Source organism: Zerene cesonia, unplaced genomic scaffold, assembly GCF_012273895.1.
Source record: "Zerene cesonia ecotype Mississippi unplaced genomic scaffold, Zerene_cesonia_1.1 Zces_u002, whole genome shotgun sequence".
Lineage (NCBI taxonomy): Eukaryota > Metazoa > Arthropoda > Insecta > Lepidoptera > Pieridae > Zerene > Zerene cesonia.
In genome coordinates, this window is record NW_024045132.1 from 1,752,218 (window position 1) to 1,769,807 (window position 17,590).

Consider the following 17,590-nt stretch of genomic DNA (forward strand, 5'->3'; position numbering starts at 1 on the left):
TAGACTAGAAAATTTCCTCTTTTCATGCATATTTGACGCTTTAATGTGATTGAAAATTCAATATCATACAGTTTAAACTATGCCGCTTACATTGCACGATTTACTTTAGTTTAGTTCGTGTATCGAATATTAATTGAATGAAATATTAAGTTTTACTAAACTATTAAAAATGAATGTTCTTAATACTGCATATTGTATAATTTTATGCTTTGTGTTGGCTATATTCATATCATCGTTTTTAAAATGGAAATACATATAGAAACTTACAAAATAGTGCGAAATTGCCTATTAGGTACGCAGAAGGAAAATTTTAACTTAATCACACATGAACACTGATATTTCTGAAAAATATTAAATGAGACCTTTCTATAAATGGTTATAATATGACATGGGTAATATATTCATATAATAAAGTCCATTCAGGATGAAAGCAAGGTGAAATTTAAAAGTTACGGATGTTTTTAATATTACCTTGCATCAAAGGTTTTTATTCTCAGAATACGGTTGTCTAAAATGCGAAAAATATTTATGTGTAAAGGTAATAATATGTTTCAAGGAAATTTGTGCCAAAATTAACAATAATTTAATTTAATTTTAATGCGTATCTGGTAATTTAATAAACATTATCGATCTTAACAATCACGGTGAAAACAAATAAACTTTAACATTACCGTTATCAAATTAATAGCAAATCAATGAAGTACATTAATTTGTGGGCATCACAATTATTACTATAATAGTGTACCTACTTGTCGGTCATATTACAGTTTCGATGCATATAATATTATGGCAATGGTTTGAGGTCTGCGGTCAGCCACAGGTTATCCGAGAGAATTCAAGTCTAGTATTAAATAGGAAATAGCTTACGCCATGATAGACAACATAGGTATCAACATATGAAAATGTAGATGGCCTGCCTGCGGCCGCTACATGCGAGTGGCAAAACGTCCAAATTATTCAGACTTGTGTTGAAACTCATTAAAACTGAAAAGCACTCAAATTAGTTGAAGTTCGAAGAATTTTAGGTTTAAAGAGTGTTCCTCTTCATGTCTTCAAGGTCAACGCCCATCATTGCTACCTGTCCTGACTCCCAAATAAAAATCCTTTTTATCTTTTATCCTGTTTATCAGACAAAGACAGATGCATATTTCTCAATCGAATTCCTAGAACATTATGCACAAAAGAGAAACTTGAAATGACGCTATCCATGATTTCTAAACAAAGATGACTCGACGCGTGATACAGTCGCGCAATATACACTTTTAAATTTAAAATTTATTATTTTATTCCATTCCCACTTCCACTTTAAAGTGAAAAGCTATAATGACGTTAAATTTATAAATATAAGCCTTCATACTCGCACTTTCCAACGCCATGTCGGGCAAGTCCGTGTCGATATCCACTTGAATCGACATCAAATAGACTGAAGAGGTTTTGAATTTCATCACCTCAGCGAACTGTTATTGGATTCTTAGGAAGCGACTACAAGAAATAAAAACCTTTTAAAGCATTGTACAGTCTCTTTTATAAGAGCTTCTGTTTTATGCTGGGCAAAGTTTACTTCTACATTTATGTCACAAGGTTGATACTCCTTATTAAATGGATCTATACCACCCTAAGCATTCCTTTTCTCCTAAGTAATTTATTTATTTACAATTCCTTAAAATGCATAGTCGAAAATACTCTTGATAACTGTGATTTTTCAGATACATTAATATTCTTTTAGTTGATATAGTATAGTTAAACTGCGAATGCGTCTTCCAGAATTTGCTAGGTGACAGGGAATTAATTATTTGGCATTTTTTCAAATCTAGCACCTTAACAATATCATTCAACATTTTTCAAATGAAAATTCGTATATGTTTGTTATTATCATAACATCATAGCATGGTATAGATCGTAATGAGAAACCGTATTTGTTAAATGCGACTTACATTAGACTTACATTACAGTTGGGACATTAATGTCATAAGCATTATGTTGTTATCCTCAGTTTTTCTCCTTCGAGTTGGTAGCTAGGTTGTTTTTCCGCAGCGTAGCGGCGGGCTAAGTGCGATTTATATTAATGTCGTCATATTTTCGCGTTGGTTAGCCGCATTTTCATATTAAACGATGTCCGGGCATCCACCATAATGCGAGAGTCTCACCTTCGTCATTTGTTTGCGAGCTGATTAAATTTACATGGCTAACGTGGCTTTCGGTTAAATTAATTTAACAATTTAAGGCCTACCTATTTACGAGTTTATTACGTTGGTAATGGGAAATGGCTTGCATGAAGGTATATAGTAAAATCGTTTGCTTAGCTACCGTTAGGTAAAGAATTGCAAAATCACATTTTGCTAAAATACATATAAACACGTAGGTAATTAACAATTATATATCAACAGTCGATAAAACTAGCCGGTTTTATTTAAAGTTTTCGATTTATCTTTCGAATCATAACCGGCAAAAATGTAAAGTTTCTAAAAATGACATGGTAAATAATTTTAGCTATCGATGTAGCCCTCATGAATACTGGGAAAAGTTTATTAATGTTTCGAAGCTATATAAAAGACATTCATGTTGGTACAATGGATTGAAATCCTTAAGAAGTCGCTCAAAAGGAAGAATGGGAATTTGAATGCATAAGCACTTTTCAAATTTCCGCCAAATGCCTCGCGTGATTCGAGCAACATCTATACCTCTTGTGAAAATAAATTTGCGAATTATGAATGTATTTGATAAATGTTATTTTACATTGGATAAATATTTTATAAAACCTAAACAATATTCGTACTTTTATTTCAACAACGTGCTATATTTTATTTGCAGTAAATGATCTGTGACAATGTTGTTATTTAGCATAATATCGACATATAGACGTTACATATAGAAAAAAAACTATCATAAAGCATTTGAATGGAATTCATGCGATTTTTTGTCCAATATTAAAATATTTTTCTCCGGTTGGTACTATGTAATGACGTCTATTTTTGACTAAAATTAATAATATAGTTTTTTTAAAGTTTAAATGATAGCCGTTTTCTATATGACAGAAAAAGACTTTACGTCACTTTTATGAAATTTTAAAGAAAATTTAATTTCGAGCAAACCCCTTAAATGGCTATTAAGATTTAAGCATTACTTCAAACGGCCCGTCTCCACTTCCGAAACCTTAAATCGCTTAGCTTCTTTTCCTTATTTTATAAAATGGATTATTTGTTAGTGAAGTGAGTCAAAATGAAATTGCTTACAACCAGAGCTTATTTACAGCGGAATCGAAAATAAAATTATACGCACTGTCAACAAAAAGAGTGGTTTATTGTATATGAATGAGGGTTAATATTAAAAATTGAAATGAACAATTGCTGACCCGAATTCCCTGGATTTGATTGCGCCATTATATTACAACTCGCCAGTTTTCTTTTTCTTTCCCATTAATTGGTTGCTCGTACACAAATTAATTAGTCAAGTTTTATTTTTAGTAAGATTTTATGTTACGATAATATTATGTCTTCTTCTTTAATTAGATGATAGTAATATCATTTATATTGTGTTAGAGAATGAAAACACCAATTATTGTTGATAAACAAAATTTTACTTTAGAACTGAGTGTTTTTATTTGGAAAATACAGAACTCTAAAATTAACTTCCTCTCGAAAATTGTATCAAACAATTAGGTTCAATTTTATTCTTGAAATTAACTCAAACTCAAACATTTATTAATTCAACTAGATTACATTTAGGAACTATTTAAAGTTATCAAAAAGAAAAAAGAATTATTTACCACCGGTTCGGCATGCAGATTCTACAGAGACGAGCAGGGAAGAAACTCTGAAGTTGCTCTTTTTAAATCATATCAATGTGGTTTAAAATGATGATGATGCCTGAGAACTGTCCTTTGGTATTCCATGTATATACTGAATATATACTGAATTTCTTACATTAAAATGCTAGAATTTTTTTTTCTATATTATATTTGTATCTTACTTCATAACATCATAACATATTCTACGCCGAACTTAAACAGAATTTATTACAAGCCACTGATTTAATTATATGTAGGTACGTGTACCAGAGCAAAAGTTAGTTTACTCGTCAAATGCTCTAGAGAATTAACAACAACATTGATTTTGTATGCAAGGTTCAAACTAGTAACAGTCACTGTTGTAAATTAATTTATCTTTCGAACCTGCTCATAAATTATGACGGAGCTAATTAACTATATATTTTTATTGTTTTTGTCATATCTACGCGAGATTGCTAATGGGTATGAGTTATGTATAGTTATTGTTATTAATTCTAGTCATATCATTTTAAACCCGAATCTTGTTATAGACAAGGAGATGGATAGATACGGTTTTTTCTTGTATTATTACTTTTATATATAACTCATTGATTACGTAAATCATTATTTACGATATTGTCAAAATCTATCCTAATATTACAAACAGAAAAGATTTGCATTTATCTATGTTTGTATTGACTTCACACAAAAACCGTTGGACTGATTTCAAAAATTCTTTCACCAAGTGCTTAGAATTTTGCAAATTCAGTGAGTGACATAGGTTACCACGGGCGAACAGCTTCATCATATAATTCTTCAATCTGTTTATAAAATTCACAGCCAGAGACTATATTATTGAATATACCGATATTAAACCAGTCAGTCTTCAAATTAATTTAATTGTAAATTTCATTGAATGTTTAAAAGTATCTGTTTTTCGTCCCGCTTATAGTTTAGCAGTATGCTCGTTACCTTTTACCGTGGTTGCCTGGAAGAGATCACTTCTAAGTGATAAGGCCGCCAAACAAATTGTACGCTTTATTTTACTCATAATTATTATTATCTCTAAGTTTCCTTCTATGTACAATGTTGTTGAAGAGTTAAATAAATAAATAAATAAATAAAATTAACAATAACATCATTCGATATTGTACAATAGTGTCATTTCATGAATAACATCATGGATTCATTTGAAATTTGAAACTGAAGTTATAAAATTTTATCATATTAATAATTATATTGAATGCTGCTATTCAAAACTCATTTCATACGAATAATCATACATAAATGTGTTTATATATGTTGGTACTGTTTCAACTAATAGGTCATAGTTGAAACATTTTCAATATAGCACAAAAAGTTATATTGTTTAATTATATTTTTATCTATAGTCCTGTATAAATTTTGGTACCTCAGCATAACTACTACTTAAGTAAGAACAGCTGTTTTTCAGGTGAAAGCAAGGAAGCCACAAGTAAACACAATTTAATATTTTCCTGTTTTTGATTTTACTGAGTGGGTTTAGCAAATTGGATTAAAAAATAAGTCCGCCCGTGACCACGCTTGCTGTTAAGAGCTCGAAATTTAATTGAATACTAATGAATATATTGTATAAACCATTTCTTACAAAATTTAAACCGCATTCCGAAGAAAAAATAATGTTGTAGACGGTGATGAAATAGGAAGCTACGATTTCGACTTGGCGCTTTATTTTCATTTTAAGTGTTTCACTGTATACATACAGTGGTACATAAAACCTTCTCCTTGCTAACTAGTCGGTTTAAAATCTCTTCATGTGTATTTGATTCGAAACTCCTCATACTAAAATCTGTCTATAAATTGTATGTCAAGGCGTGTGGACAGCATAATTCATTTAACTGGTAGGTCGGGTGCAGGACACGAGGGCTTACTGTCACGATCCCGCCTGCCTCTGACATCTCAAACATCCCATTTAAATGTAAAAGGGTCTTCTGTTTTAAGGGTTTTAATTCGAAAAGAGATAATCAAATTATCACAGAGAAATCCTACTTTGAATTGAATAGGAAACTAGGTTATGTTGTTATTATAACGTAATATAATTAACTTTATGTTTTGTTAGATGCAAATTGATCATTCATTTTTCTTCGATATTAAATGCGGAGCAATCGAAATAAAAGTAGCTTAATATGGACGTGTGTGATAATGATAAAATAATCATAAGCAAATGATAAAATGTTTAACAAAATGAAAAAGTTTAATACGTATGCTATTTCGCTTCAATAATTAATTAAAACTTTATAAAAGGGAAAGCAATTATACCCGTCCGAAAATATTAAGTAACATTTAATTCCACGCTACCTGCAACTTTATTTAATACAGAAAGTCTACATTTTAAAGAAAGATATCATTTTCATGGCGTAAATTAAAATGTTAACACCAAAATACGAAAACACAAGTAAAGGGAAATTTTCAGAGTCCATTGAGATCCATTCGCCCTTTAATTACATGTACAAATCTTAGCATCTAACTTTAACATTAACTAGGGTTCCTTTGCGAGAGAATTTAAGTTATTTGCTTCTCGTTTGCTAGTTTGTTAACTACGGTAAAGTAAAGCGTTTAATGAAGTTTGAACTAAAATATCATTTTTGAAACGAAAATTTACTTTAATGCGTGCGTGCGTCTCGGGACGTCCGACAGAATATACAGTTAAAGTACAATTATAATTTAAACTAATCTCTGTCCAAAATACGGATTGCCCTGTGCGTGAGATAAGAGAAATCTAACTGTCGCTGCTGCATGCGCGAGAGAAAGGGAAGACAGACAAATCAGCACCGTAACGCGTTACGTTACGAAGCGGTTTACCCTCCCATAAGAAGTTATCACTTCATAAGAAAATAAAGCCTGTTTAATAAACTTACTTCGTGAGTTTCTTCCTCTTAACCCATATTTTTACTAATAAGTATAAAACTGCTCCTCTATTCCATTTTACTTCATAATTAAGCAGTATTTAGAAATACTCAGACAAATCTTCTCTGGTGCTAATAATAGCATCTTACTAAGCGGATTTCGGAGGAAAGGAAAGTAAACGAGTAAACGACGTTGCCCGTAAATTTGTTTGAGTATTTATCGTCTAACCATCATTGACTCTTAAGAGTTAAGTAGGATTTGTGGCATATTATAAGGAAATCATTATCAATACCCAGATGACGTATACGTCTGCATTTTCAGGCAACCTCATTATACTTATGACTTTTGGTTCTTTAATTCCCCCTTTAGAATATTCAATTTTTTATTTTTATAGCATTGAAATGCTTTATTAATGGAAAAAACGGGTTTTAGAATGTATTAAAGACAAAACGACACTGAGCACTAATAAATGCTTTATCACGAATTTCCTATGCAACATTTATAGAATAACAAACAAGCTCCATAAAGCTAATCTAATTAATTCATTAATAATACCTTTTTGCAATAACACTTAGCGGAATAATCGCAAAGCGAGGCCATTACTACATTAATATTTTAGTCCATTTGTAGCTCAGTATGAGCAAGTAAATTAGGGATTGTTCTGCGGCCGTGTAATGACTTATGTGTGTTCACTGCGCGGACCCGAACTAGGTTTGTCGGTAATACAAATTTACGACTTGTTACCCGCCAAATTGAACGTTGTCAATTGACGGACGAGTAATGAACCACAGATGGCTAATTCAAATCAAATATTTAGGTAAGTATCTGCACAGATAACATAATAAATTAAGTATCTGTAACATTATTGGTCTATCTGAGTTGGTATTACTTAATGTCAATTGCTTTAATTTACATTAAATCAATTATTATAAGTAAAAAAATATATTCTTACATTAATTGAAAATGGGCATTGAACTTTCTTTTGTATAAAAAAATACGTAAATCTCAAACTTCAACGATACAAAGTTTTTAATTATAATTTATTAATCAAAAATGATAACCCTAACTACTTCAAAAGCAGTTCAACAACTTAATTAAGGAATTGTGTTAGGTAATTTTGATAACATTTAGCTTTTAACCAATACAAATGAACTTAACGTTCATAAAATATAGTTTCTGTATTTGTGTATAAAATAGTTTGGATCCTTTATAAAACAATTCAAATAACCTCAAAAGGGTGATTCAACCCTTCTATTTTCCTTATTCGCGCCGTTTCTCTTTGAATACTAATGGCATATGTATATTATGTCAATTACGAATTGACCACAGCTAGCGGTTTCTTTTATTCAACATTTTTTTTTGTGTAACTCCTTCAGTAATTTGGCAATTCGGATAACCTGAGTTGTATTTGACGTACATTTTAGAAAATATATTTATTATATTTTACTAATGTATAAAATATTGAATTAAATTTGAGATTCAGTTAATTAACAAACAATATTTTTTACATACGCGAATCCAATTAGCTCTGACCGCCTGCAGCTATATTTGGCTTCTACCTTCAATATTTCATATTATAAAGAAAAACAAAATTATACTGCTTGAAGATATAGAATTCGTTGAAAAACAATAATACTCATATAAATTACATTGTGACAATATTAATGAATTATAAAAAAATATATTCTAACAGAATACATATTCCTATGATCCTATAGTTTAAATATAGAAATTGGAAAGCATAATTATTTGATCTAAACTAAATTTAATTTAGCGGCGTTGTTAGTACAACGACCGTGTCTATTAATATAGATGCTGAACCGTCCATTGGTTTTAATAGTTAAAAGGATTTGAATTAGGCTTTACACCCGGCTAGACACAGGCCTAGTTATAGCATAGGTACCTACTCAGATCATCTGCACAAAGGGACAACAAATTAATAATGTAGCGAGATGTGAAATTGTCTACTTTGAATGTGGGAATTTATTTACATTTTTGTACTCTAGGGAAATCTTCAGTTATGGCAAATGGGCCGGTGGATGAAGTGATCAATGTCGCCTATCCAGTGGAAACATGATAAATGCTTCCCTCACTCGAAATAGTAAATAAGAAACACAATTAAATTAAAAAAAACACGCTTAATGACCTCACATTTACGACCAAAGAAATAATACAATAAAACGAAAAAGACATTATAATTTTCGTCCTATTTGTTCTATAAGACCGACGATTATTACACTTCAAATTGTTTAATGAATTCCCTGCAATAATCCTAAACAGTGAACGCAAACTCTATGAGTAAATAGAACTCGATTCATAACTTTCAGAGCTGTAACTTACGAATGTGGTGTGTTCTTGACGTCGTCACTCCACGTAACTTTATTAGTTGCTATTTGTCAATGCTATTGTGCAAGTTTAAAGAGGCTGGATTTGTATGTCATACATTATACACGGAGGTTAAAGTTCAAACAGGCTTGTAATATTTTTGTTGTGAAGTTGAAATATTATATATATTTTTAGATTAAACTATTTTGAGATGGATTATTGAAGATGGTCTGTAATTGTATTGGATTGGGGAAACGTACAACTATCTAGTATTGCATAAAAGAGGCTACTTAACATCACATTATTATGACGTATTCTTTTAAATTTGCTAAAACAGAACTGGTTAGATCATCATTATATACGATAAGGGATAGTGTATTTAAACATATGTTTCGCATGAATGAGCGTAAAAAGAATCCTTAACCAAATTTTCATTCTATTTGTTTTTGTTGCTGGTTACGGTCATTTGAGTTAGATACAAAACGCTGAAGAGTTTGTTTGTTTGTTTGAACGCACTAATCTCAGGAACTACTGATCCAATTTGAAAGATTCTTTCAGTGTTAGATAGCCCATTTATTCAGGAAAGGCTATAGGCTTTATATGTACCACGGACAAAGCCGGGGTGAACCGCTAGTATTTTATAAAAGCATAAAGCATATACTTTCCATACTTTCACAGATTTTTATTAGCTTCCATTATTAAGATCCAAACAATTTATCTATTTGCATTACACGTGAATCAATTAACCAAAACCAATCAATATTTATAAGCTTACATAATATAATCCATAGATTAATTAATTGTAAATTGGTTTTAGTATATACATAATTTATGCTTTTAATTCATTTGAACACTTGCACTCAACGTTCATAACAAAAATTTATTGTTCTTTAACGCTTGTTTGATAAATAATTGTGATTCTATTTTCAAGTATACCTGCTTCCAGAGGCATATCATGCCTTTTGAGAAGAATTAGAAATAGAAAACAAGGCATTTCGTCAAAAACTTTTCGAGGATCCTCTGTAAATATATACGTACCATGCATGTATATGGGGGGGTTACTGAGTTAATAGTAAAAGTCATGTGAGATCGCTTAACCTTAAAATGGTTAGAGAAATTGCCACCCAGAATTGCCATAAAGTACGACGAGGAACAAAGCAGTTTTTTGTAAACAAACTGCGATGGGAGCTGGTAATGAATGTGGCGTAACAAAGGGCCGAATGCAAGCCTCATTAGCTATTCACTCGTTATACCTGCCTTAAAAATCATTTACAAAAGTCTTGATGAATGCTAGACCCCGTATTTCAGTCGCCGACACTCGCCCATATTAAATTATAATACGGATTATTTGCTATTTAAATATTATACAAACATAGCATTGTAAAGCTTAAAACGCTTTATTGTAAAATTTCATGGTTTTTTTCATGTCATAGCGGGCAACTGAGCTGGTGGTTCGCCTGATTTTTGTTTGAGTGCGAGCATGTTTTGACACGTATAAAAAAAGGAACCTAATCAAATATACCTAATTACCGCTTGAAAATACTGTTTTTTTTTCGCGACAGTGCAAACGTGAATTTTTCTATCAGAATAATGTTAAATAAAATTTAGTAAATAAAACTTAAAAATTTACATAACTATTAAATCTCCATCTATTTGATTGTATATAACAATTGAAAATGTTATATTACCGTTAAAAATACACTGATACATTTCAAGAAATGCAGAACAAAACTTTTGAATCACCTTCTTCGTGCTTATATTGTTGTACAAAAAGTCTATGTATTTTTAAATCAAATATGTGATGTTTCATAACCAATGCGTTGTATCCAATAACTTTGAGTATGTATAAATTAAACATACATAACAATAACACCAATATATAAAAATATAGTTCGGCCTTCAGAACCGTACAAATTGGCGAATTAGATGTCCCATTGCTCTCAAAATAATCAACAAACAAGGAAAATTAACATTGCTAACTAACTAACTGACTGATTCGTTGTTGTAAGGCGCATAAGCCTTACAACAACGAATCAAAATAATATATTGCGTATTAAACATACTCGCGTAATTGTTTAATAACCTGCAAAATGTAACATACGAAACGTACACCTTCAATACGCCAACGTGAAACTTAGCTAGAGTAATATCAACACATTCAGTCGGTTTAGCGAGCGGCAAAACTCTAGAAGATTTAACGCCGTACATACAATCAAAATTCAGCACTTAGTGAATTATACGGGTTCCATCGCAAACCTCCGTTATCTGCCGCTCCACACTACGCTCTCGCGTGATGGCTGACTGATTTATGCATCACTAAAACAGTTACAGGAATGTGTTGAAGTTTTAACAACATTAGATAATGAAAAATAATATATCGTCCGGTGAGGGGGGGAGATGGAGGCTCTTTTTCTTGTCATCGATCCATTCCATGTCCCTTATTTCTTTAAAGCGAACAGGCACAACCTCGGAATCCTCATGAGCTTGAGCATTGCTTGATAGTACCCACTAGATGAGTTGCCTCCTATGAAATAGAAAAATAAGTGACTGGTGACTAGGTTATTTCGTTTATTCGTGTTTTTGTCATTTTGACGCTAATTATCAGGTTTAGTGTGGTTATAGGCGTCAAAATTAACACAGAATAAATTTGAAAACTCTACACTGCTTTCATATCTATTCTAATTCTGCATTAAGTTTATGTCAGGTGAAACATAACGAAAATTTATACTCAATAAAAAATCCACATTCCTCCTTCATAAAGCAGAAAAAGTATCATAAAAGCGGTAATTAAGACTCCCAATTTTATTAATTCCCATTGTTTGGTTAATTGTTCCTTGAAGCGGGATTAATTAAGATAAATTATGATTCAAACGAGGATTATTGTCCCAATGGAGCACGTAACAGACGAGCTCAAATACGATTAAAACATCTTCAGAATTAAAAAGTTTTTATGCTTAAAGCATTTTAATTATTTGATAAATACTTATGGGACACTGATTTTTTTTTCCTTTTTTATTACATCCTATCTGCTAAATGTGCTAAATGTAGGTATATTAAATATGGAAAAATGTAATTAATTCAACTTAATATTTTTCTTGTTATAGCTACTTTAAGAGGACTTATATAAAATATTATATGCAGTTTTTACTATAATCCTATAAGTATTAACCCTCAAATTGAATGCAAATATGCCTTATATATAATGAAAATTAAATTGATAACTATATTCACTGTCACATCAACCCTCAGTGAGTCTTGTAATGGTGTTGAATAAAAACTTAATAATTATGCGAAAACATAAATATTTCCTCTTTTGAACCGTCTTCAAACAGATGAGTGGGTAGCGCTTATAATATTTTTATTTATTTTTTTTTGTTTTTGGTTGATTTTGAAGTCGGTTAAAATTTATGTTAAAAAATAATTATTAATACCAGTAGTTTGACTAACGAAAGTTCTTTTAATTAAAGAGCTTTTCGGCTGACTGAATAAGAAAACTAGAAGAGAATTACAACACAAGAGAATTATAATTTTTTGGTCCTTGGCGCTATTGCCAAAAACATATTTAGCCAGATAATTTATTGCTACTTCATCTCATTAACTTGACAGCGACAATATACTAAATAGTAATTGAAAATATCTACGAATAATTTGTATTTGTGTATACATACTGGTACATGAATAAATATTTTACAACACTATTAACGTAAGGACATTTTCCAGTATTGCAAAAATATGTAGCCATATCAAGATCATAAAAACAGATAGTGTTAGGTCGAACATCTTCGGCCCTATGCAAATGTAACGATAACACGTTTTAAGGGCCAATAAACTGTTACCTACTCTCTTTTACGACATGATAAGTATATTGCCTGTTTTATGTTCTTTTCTGACTTTTTTGACCCAATTGTTGACTTAGAATATTTTTTTTTTGTTACAGATTTGCAGTGCACAATAGCATCGCTCAGGTAACTCAGATAGTCTATCTAGCAAGTTGGGTTATTTAGCGCAATATGTTATTTAACATATAAATATGTAGTAAGTGAAGTTCCGTGACCCCTAATGGGGTATGGGGCAGATGATATTCATCTGTTTCACTGATCGATTTTCTTTATGGACATGTAGGTGATCATCCTTCTGTGTCCTGCCAGACCAAGACTTTTTTTATGCGTCTTCACTGGGATTCGAACACGTCCTGTGTTCCCTCGGTTCTACGCTCACGCGTTAACCACTCTACCAAGGAGGCGGTTATGCACGCGTAGGTATTAAACACGCTGTTAATTTCTAATGTAACAACATGTTTTCGTGGATACTGACTTTCATAAAACTTTTTGTTTGTTATCAATTGTTCGCCTTCTATCCAGTCTTTCAGTTTTCACATTTAATTTAAACTAACGGGATTTTACTGTGATAGCTTTGCGATTCTAAATGTATATTAATTGTGTTAAATCTTTACAAGACTTTTCTTATGCCTATATGTTTTCTTTTATTTTTGTTACCCGAAAAGCTCAACAAAAAATCAACCAAAACTTTCAATCGAAAAAAGGGGCTTAAGATAAACAACTCTACCATGACTTTTATATTCTTAACTTATGTTTAGCTTTCCGGCCGCGGATTCGCCAGCGTAGTCAAAAGACATGATATATAGAGTTCCTTTTACTCTACTGTCTTATGTCGTTTCTTGAATCTCAAACTATCTGTGTACCAAATTTCAGTCTAATTGGTTCTGTGGCTTTTGCTTGAAAAAGAGGCAGACAAAAGACAGGCTTCTTTCTAATTTACAAGTGGGGATTTATTTCATTCTTCACTTTATTTGCGCCCACGTATAATTTATTTATTTTAATGGAATGTAATCATAATGGAATGTATTTGAAATTTATCAGATCATAATTTATAGGATTATAAAATATAAGAAATTAGTTTTAGTATGCTGCTAATTTAAGTTATTTTCCCTGCATTATAAAAAGTAAAATAAAAAAACTCAATTGAACTCACGAATTAAATCTGCCCGATTTATAATTTGTTCTTTGTTTCTAGCTATGAAAATCATTTGTTTAAACTCCATTTATATATTAATACGAATTAAGAAATCACAAAACAAACATTTTCAATGAGAATTTAAAAAATTGACTTCGAAATAAATGAGATTAATCGAATCCAATAAGGAGTTTCTTACTAAAAGACTTATTTATTGAAATTGTGATAAATGGCGATGTTAAACGTGGGATAATATTTTTAATGCTACAGCGCTTTCGCTCCTGCACCAATAAATTATAGATTAAATAGACAAAATTTATGACTATTTAATGTAATTTATTAGTTCGAATTATAGGTGCACAATTTACTTTTTCATTGTTTATATTCCATATCAATTTTTTAAGCATGAATTCATACTCCATTGTACTGTGTATAACAGTTTCATAAAAATGCTTTCAAAGAAATAAAAGCATCAAAAGTCTATTAAAAAAATATATTATTGCTTTATTAGCGACCAATATCGTTTATAAAAAAACATAAAACTTCACCCGGCTTGACCCGGAATAAAACCGAAATAAAATGTCTTGTTGGTGAAAGAGTTTTTGAAATTATTTTAAATGTTTTTGAAATAATTGTTACAAATCTTTCCTCTTTATAATATTATTATTTAAAAGACTTAACGTCCCTTGTAACGAAAATTTGGAACTAATACATTTTCGCAACTCTAAACAAGTCCTCAAAATGTTTTGAAAACGTTGAGTAATTAATTTCAATCTGAATTCCAAAACGTCATTGAAACCCTCCGTATTCGTTAAACAAATGTTTCTGTTTTATATTATGATTTCAATTACGATTTAGCATTCAAGATAGTAAGTCAAGATTGTCTTAATGAAATCTAGTGTCGACAATGTTGTGAAGACAAGCTCCAATATTACGAATTTCGGTTCAGTGAAGTCTTTTAATTAAAGAGGGTGAAATTTGACATTGCCAAATGTGGGCGGATCTCCCCATCAATGTCTGCTTGACTACTGATTGTTGGATAAGCTTGTTAGCAACACTGGGCCTACAAAGGTAGGGACGACCTTCAGGGGGTCCCATAAGCAAGACAGAAATTATTGAAAATACTTAGCGTCAGAATGAGGCCGCTTTAATTTTAATTATTCTTGAAGCCTTGTCAACTTATTCTGAATAAAACCAGCTTTTGTTGTTCCAGTAATTCAGTCGACGTAAGGGAAAACAATGAGGTATTCAATATCATCATTACTTTTCATGTTATCAAGTGGGATTGGGAACTCACAGCATAATTATATGGAGTTTTTTACAATTCTATTAATGTAATTTAAAAACTATATTATAGACCTATATTTTTGTTACGGCCTATTTTGTGATCCTTTTTTTGAACATGAAAAAGATGCGTTTTTTCTTTGTTTTTTCCACTTTTTTATTCAAATACTATCCTTTTCCAAGCAGAAACTAATCTAAGAAACCATAACAATTAAAAACGTTTAAACGTTTTTAAGTTATAAATGTTGTAATTAACACGACTTTCGAGATCATGACTTTCACTTTCATGATTTTTATCCAAACTGCTCCCATGAAACACGTGGGTTAATATTTTCTTCTATTTATTCCCAACTTGTGGTCCCGGTCGCTACGACGAATCGAGCATGAATCTGTCTGGATGTCCAGCGAGCAACGGCCGTCCATTTATAGCAAAACTTGTGTGTGGGGGTGTGCCTTTTGTTCTGTATTTAAACATTCGATTTTTAACATTTGACTTTTATATTTAAATAAGTAAATCCAATTTTTATTTGAGATTTTATTCTGGCCACGTGTATTTTTTATTCTTGAAATGTAACTTCCCGTCAATGTTAATGTCAAGTTACAGATATATATTTAAAAAAACGATAATATTGACAGCTAGAAAAATATCATGAAATATATACACAACATCAATTTATAATAATACCTACTATATTGACCTGATAATAAGCTTCCATAAATTCAATTTCAAGACGTAACTTTAAAAATGAGCAAAATTGATACATAATAATGGTAATAGTTATACAAAAGAATTTTATTTTACCGTAATATTATGAAGTATTCATTATCTCCCAGCAATAAGAAACCTCAAAAAGCCTCTTGGCTGAGCGCACCCTTTACCCTGCCAGTTGCGCAAAATGCTGATCACAGAATTTCCCTTCCGAGAACAATGTAATAAAAAGTCGCGGTTTCAGAACAATTTCTTACTCATATTTTTGTTATGTTCATAAGAATCTTCGACTTCTAAATTAGATATCACTTTGTAGAGTGTTTTCGGCATCCCCCATCTTTGTTTCCTTTTCGCATCAATCATAAAGTAAATAATTTAACTTTGGTTTGTGATATTTGATTATATACTTGTATAAACCTATTATGTTAGTATTTTACGAAAAAACGGCTAATTAAATGCTGAATGGAATGCATGATGCTGTATGGAATTTTGTACAGAGGTAGAATATAGCATACATATTCTTTTTATCCGGATACCACGGTAGTAAAGCCGAAGGATTGAGCTAGTAGGCAATAACTGAATATTTCAACTGTGATTGACATATTCAGTTATTGCCATGACTTGATTTTGAAACCCTTAACATATAAGCATAAAGAATTACGTATTCTTGATAATGTGTGTGTGTGTGATACATTGACTGTGCACAAGCATCTGCGTGTATCTTGGATCAAAATCCAATAGACCATTTTTGACTTTTCCCTCAGATATAATATAATTAAAAGCGCGCAATTGAAGATTTTCCTGAAGCTTTTTATAAAGGTCTGAGCCAAGACTATATATCTACATAGCAAGGTAAAAAAGAACAAAAGACGACCTATAACACTTCCTTTTAAGGTAAGGTCAGTTGTAAATCTTTTGTGAATAACCTTAGGAATTACGTACATGAGTCACGTAGGGCCATATGAACCCGGGCGAAGGTCAAAGGATCAAATATGTCCAAATTCAAATTACCTGCAAACGCTCACACTATGCATACAGGATAACAATGTGTATATTTCTTCTGAACCACTATATATACTTAATAAAATAATAATATCATGGATAACGATACCCATAACACTTTTCGATTAATACATTAAAAAAATGGAAAGATAATTTATGATTCTGTGATATTAAGAATATCTATAAGGCATACAAAGTAACGTATATTTACTCGTACAACTTTTCCTGAAAAAAATGTTATTTAGTATTATATTTTGATTCCCTTGTTGTTCAAGAAAAGAATATTTACTTGGCATAATTTTATAAATACGATTTAAAATATTAATAAAACGAAACAAATATATGATGATGAAATGAGGAAACCATTTAATTCGAAGACTAAATTTCGAATGTAAGTAAAAACTCAGCTACTTTGTTATAAAGTTGGCGACGACGATCCCATAATATTATTATCATTTTTAAACTTCTATTGAAATGCAATATTATTTCTATTCATAATAAACATTTCCGTTTGCCTAAAATCCTTTTATATCGTTCCCTCAGCCTCCACAACATAATAATGCAAACCACAACTGGAAATTTAGTGTAATCCTAGTAGTACGTAATCTTAATTATGTCGGTATCAGCAGGATAATAGCAAAATC

General features: G+C 31.1%; 1 protein-coding gene across 8 annotated transcripts in view; it reads left to right on the forward strand.

Moving 5' to 3' along the window:
- Positions 1–17,590, forward strand: part of LOC119838262 (poly(rC)-binding protein 3) — a 136,258-nt gene that overhangs the window by 29,779 nt on the left and 88,889 nt on the right. For 7 of the 8 annotated variants that reach the window (XM_038364111.1, XM_038364112.1, XM_038364117.1 and 4 more), the window contains exon 2: positions 12,915–12,942. The gene's annotated coding sequence lies outside the window, so the exon portion shown is untranslated. Of the gene's footprint in view, positions 1–12,914; positions 12,943–15,164; positions 15,196–17,590 lie in introns of all 8 variants that reach the window. The other variant, XM_038364113.1, reaches the window with a different exon arrangement.